Below are 9,634 nucleotides of genomic sequence, written 5' to 3' on the forward strand. Positions count from 1 at the left end.
TGGGGCACAGAACCTCACCCCCCCAACATTGCAGGGGCCTGAACCCTAGCCCCTTCTGAGGGAGGTCTCCTGCCCCCATGGCTGCTTCGTGCTTCCCATGCCCAGCTCAGATCAGGACCCAGGTGACCAACAGAGACTTGGCCGACAGCAGCTGCCCTCTCACTCCAACAAGAATTGTTTGAGTTGTCTTGTACCCATGGTGTGGGGAAGTGGGTTTACGATATCTAAATCCAGCCTACCCAGGAATGCTCAGGACCTACTCAAGAAGGCAAATAATCCTTTCCACTAATATTTACAGGGTAAAATAAGATTGTTGTTAAGAGTAATAAATTTGACAGTAAAATAGTAGTCAAGTTTTCAGGCAAACTTAAATTGGCTAGTTGAAACAAGCGAATATTCTAGAAAAATTAATTGTACTGGACAAAAAGGTGTTCCTAAAGTGTTAACTAAAATTTTTATTGGTAGTTCATCTCATGATAAAATTGCGCACAATGTAATGAACCTAAAACAGTAATATTATGGTGCAAAAAATTAAAATTTAAAAGCCATCAAGACTACATTATAAAATTTTCAAAAGCCTCCTAATATTTAAATCAAGAAAGGGGGGGATAGTAGAAGAATATCATGTAAGGAAAAATATCCTCTAAGTAAATTACATCTAGAAAATTAATACTTTAGAAAATTAATTGTAAGGCTAAAAGCAAGACACACATGAAAAACACACAAGGTGTCAAAACAAACCAGAGGAAAATCATTTGGGCAAAAAATGAAATAGGATCCCAAGTCAAATTGATAGAAAATATTCCTTTATTAACTTTTGGTCGAGAATATGATTGTATATTTTCAGAAAACAACTCCGAGACCATGTGGATTCCAGCAACAGAGAGGAATCGACAGGACTACTCCAGCCATGAAGACAGGAGAGAAGCAGTCCAGAGATGGAAGACACCGACGTGGCCTTGCCATACTAGCAGTTAGCAGCTGTGCATCACTGCAGGTTGCCCAGGACCAAACCAGAGAGAGTCGGACCTGCATTACCACCATTTGTCCATCATCCAGAACTGAAATGTCAGTGCTGACATGTACACATAAGGAACTGTTTGACATTGAAATTGGGTCTCAAAAGAACTGTTGGCCCAGAAAGAAACTCACTACAGACATTCATTTGCCTGTCAGCATAACCATTATTGCTTTTCTCATTTTCAGTTCTTGTAAGTGTATTTCTAATAGCACATGATCTCACTCATCTAGGGGAAATAATGAACAACATAGACTGATGAACAATAACAGACCCAGAAACAAGGAGGCATGGATCAGACTGTCGGGCCTCAGAGGGAGGGTAGGGGAGGGTGGGGGTAAAGGGGAGAGATCAACCAAAGGACTTGTGTGCATGCATATTAGCCTAACCAGTGGTTAAGGACAACAGGGGGGTGGGGGCATGCGTAGGGAGGGGTGTGGGATGGGAATGGGGGGATGAGGACAAATATGTGATACCTTAATCAATAAAGAAATTAAAAAAAAAATAATGAAGTTCATTTATTCATGCAATAGTTACTATAATGGATTTTAATGCTTTATACATACATGCTCTGTACTGTAATTTGTGCATACCTGGTAAGTATTCTGTGCACATTTTATTTAATTTATTTTACAAGGGTCCTCAATGTACATGCAGCACAGAACATAGAAAACCCAAGTCTATCAAACATTTTACTAAAATAAGTAACTTAGCTATAACAAGCATTAAATGTTTAATTATTGTGTTTGCCTTACAATTTGGAAATTATTTTATAGAATCATCTTGACATGAAGCTATAAAATTCTACCCAAAGGAGTTTTGTAGAAAGACCTCCTTTGCTTCTTTGTAAGCTTCCTTGAGCAATAAGCATGGCACCAAAACCCTTCAGGGTGTCCAGTAAAGAAAAGTTTCTTTAGGAGCTGGGCCACAGCTTTGTACACTGAAAAAACTGCTTTTGCTGCAAGAAAGAATTGGGCCACTGTCAGAATCCTGCTGGGCCTCACATCTCTAAGAATCTATAGCTGTGGAGTCTTCCATTAGGGTCACTTTTCCCACAAACTGCCTCTCAGCCTCACACCTTAGAGCCCCCTGCAACTGGCTTTATATCCCCCACAAGAACAAGACATACCTAAGAATTACAGCACTATCCCCACCACCAATGAACTCTGGTGCGAAAATACATTGGCTCAACCCCTGTCCATACTGAGCAACATAAGGAACACCAACAAAACAGCAGCTCCTGTCTGCAGTCCCAAATACTAGTAGAGCTAAATTTGGAGAAATCTGAAAGCCCCCTATTTATCAGAAGATTGTCAGGACTAACCATCTTGCCAAACTTGTGATAAGCCAAACCCACATCCCTGTTTTCCTTTGTCATTACCCAATATGTAAGCACCCAGTTCACCTTATTTGCTATGTGCTCTTGGGCAAGTCAATTAATTCTGTGACTGTCTTCCATCCTATCTAATAAAGAGGGAATATGCTAATTGACTGCCCGCCCTCAAAGATGGTCGCACCCACAGCCAATAAGGAGGGAATATGCATCATAAGGTCAAACTTAATTATGCTAAGAGGGCTGTGCCCTCTAACCTGGGACTTGTTTGTGGCTTTGCCAACAGGTCAGTCTGAGGGTTAACCCTATAGCCGCTCCCTACAGTTAAGTAACTTGCCCAAGATTACCAAGCTATGAAGTACTAGAATCTGGATTTGAACCCAAGTAATCAAACTCTGCCCTCTAAATCACAATACTTAAAGACTCCCTTCTGTGCCCTGACCTATCCTCCCCTCTTCAGATCTTCCCTCCCTTCCTTCCCCATAGTTAATAACTGGTAATAGTTGTGTGTGCATCCTTCCAGAAATTTTATTGGCATATTTACATATATATTGTACATACGCATAAGAAACATAAATGGAATCATACTGAACATGCTATTTTGCTTTTGGTTTTTCACTTTATAGGAGAAATATATGCTGGAGATTTTTCCATGTCAGATCATATAGATAGCTAGATACACAGAATAACTCCACTGCTTTTTAAAAATATATATATTTTATTGATTTTTTTACAGAGAGGAAGGGAGACGGACAGAGAGCTAGAAACATCAATAAGAGAGAAACATCAATCAGCCGCCTCCCGCACACCCCCCACTGGGGATGTGCCTGTAACCAAGGTACATGCCCTTGACCGGAATCGAACCTGGGACCCTTCAGTCCGCAGGCCGACGCTCTATCCACTGAACCAAACCAGCCAGGGCTTCACTGCTTTTGATGGCTATAGGGCATTTCATAGTATGTATATACCATAATTTATTTAACCAGTCCTCTTCTGATAGTCATTTAGGCACCTGCAAGAAGATTGAAAGGTAGAATGAGTCACAGAACCCCAATGTTCCTCAGACCTTCTACTGGCCTGCCACTATCAGGGATCAGAGCCCTATGCTCTAACACCTATCTTAACCTCAACAAAAGTCCACAACTGCATCAATGGGAGGTCAATGGGGACCCCATACACAGGCCTGCCCCTGGCAGAAATCAAGAATAAACTTATATACTGGGACTAAAACCACACCATCCTCAAGGTTTTTACCCACTTTCAACAATGATTAAGAGGGGCCCAGGCATATCCTTGGCCTTCTCTTTGTCCATACTCCCTCCCTTGATACCTAGTCTCAAAGCTTTGAATATGCCAGTGATATCCACATTTATATTTGCAGCCTATACTTCTCCTTTGAACTCCAGACTCTATATCCAACTGCCTACTTGACTTCTCTGCTTGGATATCTAACGGATATCTCAAATTCATGTTCAAAACTGTACTTCTAGATTCTCTCCATTCCACCCCATGCCCAACACATCAAGTCCCCAAACCTATTTTACCCATAGTCTTCAGTTATTGACAACTCGATCCTTTCATGTTCTCAGACCCAAAATTGTGGGAATTTTCTTAATTCCTCTCTTTCACATTCCACATCCAAGGCATTGACAAATCCTATTGACTCTTCAAAATATATTTTAAAATTCGACCACGTCTAATGACCTTCACAGCTACCTTCCTGGTTCAAGTCATCATCATCATATCTCTCTTTTTTTATTTAAATTCTTTATTGTTTAAAGTATTACACATGTCTCCTTCCCCCCCCCCCATTGACCTCTCCCCAGCCGCTCCCACCCCCAAGCACATTCCCTCACCCCCCTACTGTCTGTGTCCATTGGTTATGCTTATATGCATGCATACAAGTCCTTTGGTTGATCGCTTACCCGCCCCCCCCCCCACTCACCTTCTCTCTGAGGTTGGTCGGTCTGTTCGATGCTCCTATGTCTCTGGATCTATTTTTTTAAATATATTTTATTGATTTTTTACAGAGAGGAAGAGAGAGGGATAGAGAGTCAGAAACATCGATGAGAGAGAAACATCGATCAGCTGCCTCTTGCACACCCCCCACTGGGGATGTGCCCGCAACCAAGGTACATGCCCTTGACCGGAATCGAACCTGGGACCCTTGAGTCCACAGGCCGACGCTCTATCCACCAAGCCAAACCGGTTTCGGCTGTATCTATTTTTTGTTCATCAGTTTATGTTGTTCATTATATTCCACAAATGAGTGAGATCATGTGATATTTATCTTTCTCTGACTGGCTTATTTTGCTTAGCATAATGCTCTCTGGGTCCATCCATGCTGTTGCAAATGTTAAGAGTTCTTTGTTTTTTACAGCAGTGTAGTATTCCATTGTGTAGATGTAATCATCATCATCTCTTGCCTGGATTATTTTAATAGCCTCCAAGCTGGTCTTTTACTTCTTCCTTACACCACAATTTACTCTTGACACATGCCAGGTTTTCTTATTAAAAATGCAAGTCAAATTAAAGTATCTTCTCTGCTCAAACCTTTCCAATGGCTCTCCATCTCAATCTGTAAAATAGCTTATATGGTCTTTAATTGAATTCCTGTTATCTCTTTGACTCTCCTCTCCCTCCTCCTCCTCCTCCTCCTCCTCCTCCTCCTCCTCCTCCTCCTCCTCCTCCTCGCCTTCCTTGCCTTTTCTTAGTCTTCTCCAGTCACAGTGACCTCCTTGCTCTTTTTCTAACACCTTGGGCATACACACACCTTAGGATTGTTACACTGGTTGTTCCTTCTACCTGGAAAGCTCTACCCCAAATCTCCACATAACTACTTCCTTCACCTCCTTCAGGCCTCTGTTCAAATGGTACCTTTTCAATAAAGTATTTCTCTACTCTCCCCGTTGAAAAATGCCATCTCCCCCCCATACCTTTACTCAATTCAAATTTTCCACAGCATACTATAAAATTTGTTTAGAAAGACAAATGTATGTATTAGAGAGGATGTGGGACACTGGAACCCTCATACTTTGCTGGTTGGAAAATAAAATGATACAACCTCTTTGAAAAACAGTTTGGTACTTCTACATAATGTCAAACATAGAGTTACCATATGATCCAGCAATTCCACTCCTCAATATATACTCAAGAAAAATGAAAATATATGCCCATGAATGTGCATAACATCATTATTCATAATTGCTAAAAAGTAGAAATAACCCAAATATCCTTAAACTGGTGAATTGATAAACAAATGTGGCGTATTCATACAATGGAATATTATTTGGCCATAAAAAGGAATTAAATACTAATACATGTTACAACATGGATGAGCCTTGAAAATATTAGGTAAGGTAAAGCAGCCACACAAAAAAAACCCATATTGAGTGGGTCCATTTATATGGAACTAGAGGCCCGGTGCACAAAAATTGTGCACTGGGGGGGGGGGGAGTCCCTCAGGCCAGCCTGTGCCCTCTTGCAGTCCGGAAGTCCTTGGGGGATGTCCCTGATGGCTTGGGCCCTCTCCCCCTGGGGAGCAGGCCTAAGCTGGCAGTCAGACATTCTTAGCGCTCCCATCACCACCACTGCACTCACCAGCCGTGAGCCCGGCTTCTGGCTGAGCAGTGCTCCCCCTGTGGGAGTGCACTGACCATCAGGGGGCAGCTCCTGCATTGAGCGTCTGCCCCCTGGTGGTCAGTGCGCTTCATAGTGACCAGTTGTTCTGCCGTTGGGTCGATTTGTATATTAGCCTTTTATTATATAGGATTTCCAGAATGGGTAAACACATAGAGACAGAAAGTAGATTAGTGGTTTCCAGGGTATGGGAAAAGGAGAGTATGGGATATGACAGCTAAGGAATAAAGTGTCTCTTTTGTGGATGATAAAAATGTTCTAAAATTAGAAAGAGGCAATGGTTGCACAACTCTGTGAATGTACTAAAACCATTGTATTGTATGCTTTCAAAGGGTGAATTTCACAGTATGCAAATTACTATCTAAAGAAAATAATTTATGTAAATTATATCTGAAGAAGCTGTTATCTAAGAGAATTTAACGGGAAAAAATATTGTGTTGCTATTTTTGGCTCTTTTTCTGTTGTTAATTTCTCATGTTATTACTTGTATGATTTCTGCATTTGCAAAAAAATACATTCTATGGTTGTACAGGGTAATTTATCATATATAATCAACCTTATTAAGTAGTGTTATGTGTTATGAACTTTTCTACATCCTTACTTATTCACCTAATCTGTTGATTTATGAGAGAAATATTTTACCTCGAATATGCCCAAAAGTCTACCAGCAATCCTAATACTTATCTCTTGTCAAGTCCTTCCGAACTGTTTCAAACCCTTCCCACTTTCCTAAACTTCCACCACCCTCTCCTGTTCCATCACATCCTACTTTATACATAAAATACCAGGGCACTCCACCTGACTTTTGAAGAGAAGATAGGATTGCTCTTATCTGCCTGCTACCAAACATACACCTTAAAACAGTCTACCCCATTTCATTCCATTTAACTTTTCTCATTTGTGTAGCTCTCCCTCTTTCTGAGACTAATCTCTCCACCTGACCTTTTTTTAAAAACCTCACCCGAGGATATGCTCTTTAAATTGATTTTATCTAGATAGAGTGGAAGGGAGAGAGAGAGAGAGAGAGAGAGAGAGAGAGAGAGAGAGAGAGAAACACCAATGCAAGAGAGAAACATCTATTGGTTACGTCCTAAACCCACCCCACCAAGGGATCAAACCTGCAACCTGGGCATGTGTCCACACCAGGAATCAAACCCACAACCTTTCCATGCATGGGATGAGCACACTGGCCAGGGCACTCCACCTGACTTTTGAATTCCATACCTTTCCACTTTCTCAGAAGCCTGGCCTTATCAATTTTCCCTTTTCTCTCTTAACTTATTTCTCTCTCCTCTCTCTCTCTCTCTCTCTCTCTCTCTCTCTCTCTCTCTCTCTCTCTCTTCTCTCTCTTTCCCACCTCCCCCCTCGCCAGCCCTCCCCTTCTCTATCTATATGTCTCTCAAGAGGTGAAGTTAAATTCCCCTCTCCTTGAAACTGGGCTGGTCTTAGTGCCTTGCAACTTCCACCTGGGCCTCTTAGAACACTCACTCTTAGACTTTTGAGATGCCATGTAACAAGTCTGCCTACCCAAAGTCTATCTTTCTGTGAGAAGACCCAAACTAGCCAGGAGGAGATACTATCTAGAGAGAAAGATGCCCAACTATTCTAGTTCCTAGCCATTCAGGTCACCCTAACTGAGGGGCCCAGACGTCATGAAGCATAAGTGAGCTGTCCTTGATATTCCTTATCTGAATTTCTGACCCAAATTACCATGAGACATGATGATGATGATTATAACTGTTTTAAGTCACTAAATTTTGGGATTGTGTGTTATACAGAAATAAATAATTGGAAGTTAAAAATGGCCTCATGTTGCTAAATGTAATAGACATGTTTGCATCCCTATTTATTTGACCTGTTAGCAGCTCTTGTCACAATTAATCATTCTCTCTTCTTTTAATATGTTTTTTAATTGATTTCAGAGAGAGGATGAAAGATGAATAAAGATATCAATGATGACAGAAAATCATTGATTGGGTGCCTCCTGCATGCCCCCTACTGAGGATTGAGTCTGCAATCTGGGCATGTGCCCTGACCAGGAATGGAAGAATAACCTAGTTCATAGGTCAACACTCCAACCACACTGGCCAGGGCTGGAGAGGTTTCATTTGCTCAGGGAACCTTCCTTGACCACTCCTACAGAGCACTCATTACAGTTGTAATTTTTTGTGTATTTTTTTTTCAATTTTTTTATTAAGGTATTATATGTGTACATATCTTACCATTGCCCTCCCCACACCCCACTCCCATATAAGCTCCCACCCCCAGAGTTTTGCATCCATTGGTTATGCTTATATGCATGCATACAAGTCCTTTGATTGATCTCTTATCTCCCCCACCTCTCCCTAACCTTCCCCTTGTAATTTGACAGTCTGTTTGATGCTTTACTGTCTCTGTATCTATCTTTTTGTTCAAGTATATAATGTTCTTTATTATCCATAAATGAGTGAGATCATGTGGTATTTTTCTTTCATTGACTGACTTATTTCACTTAACATAATGTTCTCCAATTCCTCCCAGGTTGCTGCAAATGATGAGAATTCCTTCTTTTTTATGGCAGCATAGTATTCCATTGTGTAGATGTACCACAGTTTTCTGATCCAGTCATCTGCTGACGGGCACCTAGGCTGTTTCCAAATCTTTGCTATGGTGAATTGTGCTGCTATGAACATAGGGGTGCATATATCCTTTCTAATTGGTGTTTCTACTTTCTTCGGATATATTCCCAGGAGTGGGATTACTGGGTCAAATGGGAGTTCCATTTTCAGTTTTTTGAGGAAACTCCATACTGTTCTCCACAGTGGCTGCACCAGTCTGCATTCCCACCAGCAGTGCACGAGGGTTCCTTTTTCTCCGCATCCTCGCCATCACTTGTCGTTTGTTGATTTGTTGATGATAGACATTCTGACAGGTGTGAGATGGTACCGCATTGTTGTTTTGATTTGCATCTCTCGGATAATTAGTGACGTTGAGCATGTTTTCATGTGTCTCTTGGCCTTCCTTCTGTCTTCTTTTGAAAAGATTCTATTTAGGTCTGTTACCCATTTTTTTATTGGATCATTTATCTTCCTTTTATTAAGTTGTATAAGCTGCCTGTAGATGTTGGAGATTAAACCTTTATCAGTGATGCCATTTGCAAATATGTTCTCCCATGCAGTGGGCCTTCTTGTTGTTTTGCTGATGGTTTCTTTTGCTGTGAAAAAGCTTTTTATTTTGATGTAGTCCCATTTGTTAATTTTCTCTTTAGCTTCCATTGCCCTAGGGGCAGTGTCAGTGAAGAATTTCTTTTGGCATATGTCTGACATTTTGCTGCCTGTGGACTGCTCTAGTATTTTTATGGTTTCCCGTCTTATGTTTAAGTCCTGTATCCATTTTGAGTTTATTTTTGTGTATGGTGTAAGTTGGTGATCAAGCTTCATTTTTTTGCATGTATCTGTCCAATTTCCCCAACACCATTTATTGAAGAGACTGTCTTTATTCCATTGTATGTTCATGCCTCCTTTGTCAAATATTAATTGAGCATAGTGGTTTGGGTCAATATCTGGATTCTCTATTCTGTTCCATTGATCTATATGTCTGTTCTTGTGCCAGTACCAGGCTGTTTTGAGAACAGTGGCTTTGTAATACAGCTTGAAATCTGGTAT

The sequence above is a fragment of the Cnephaeus nilssonii genome, assembly GCF_951640355.1.
Source record: "Cnephaeus nilssonii genome assembly, chromosome: X".
In the NCBI taxonomy this organism is placed as follows: domain Eukaryota; kingdom Metazoa; phylum Chordata; class Mammalia; order Chiroptera; family Vespertilionidae; genus Cnephaeus; species Cnephaeus nilssonii.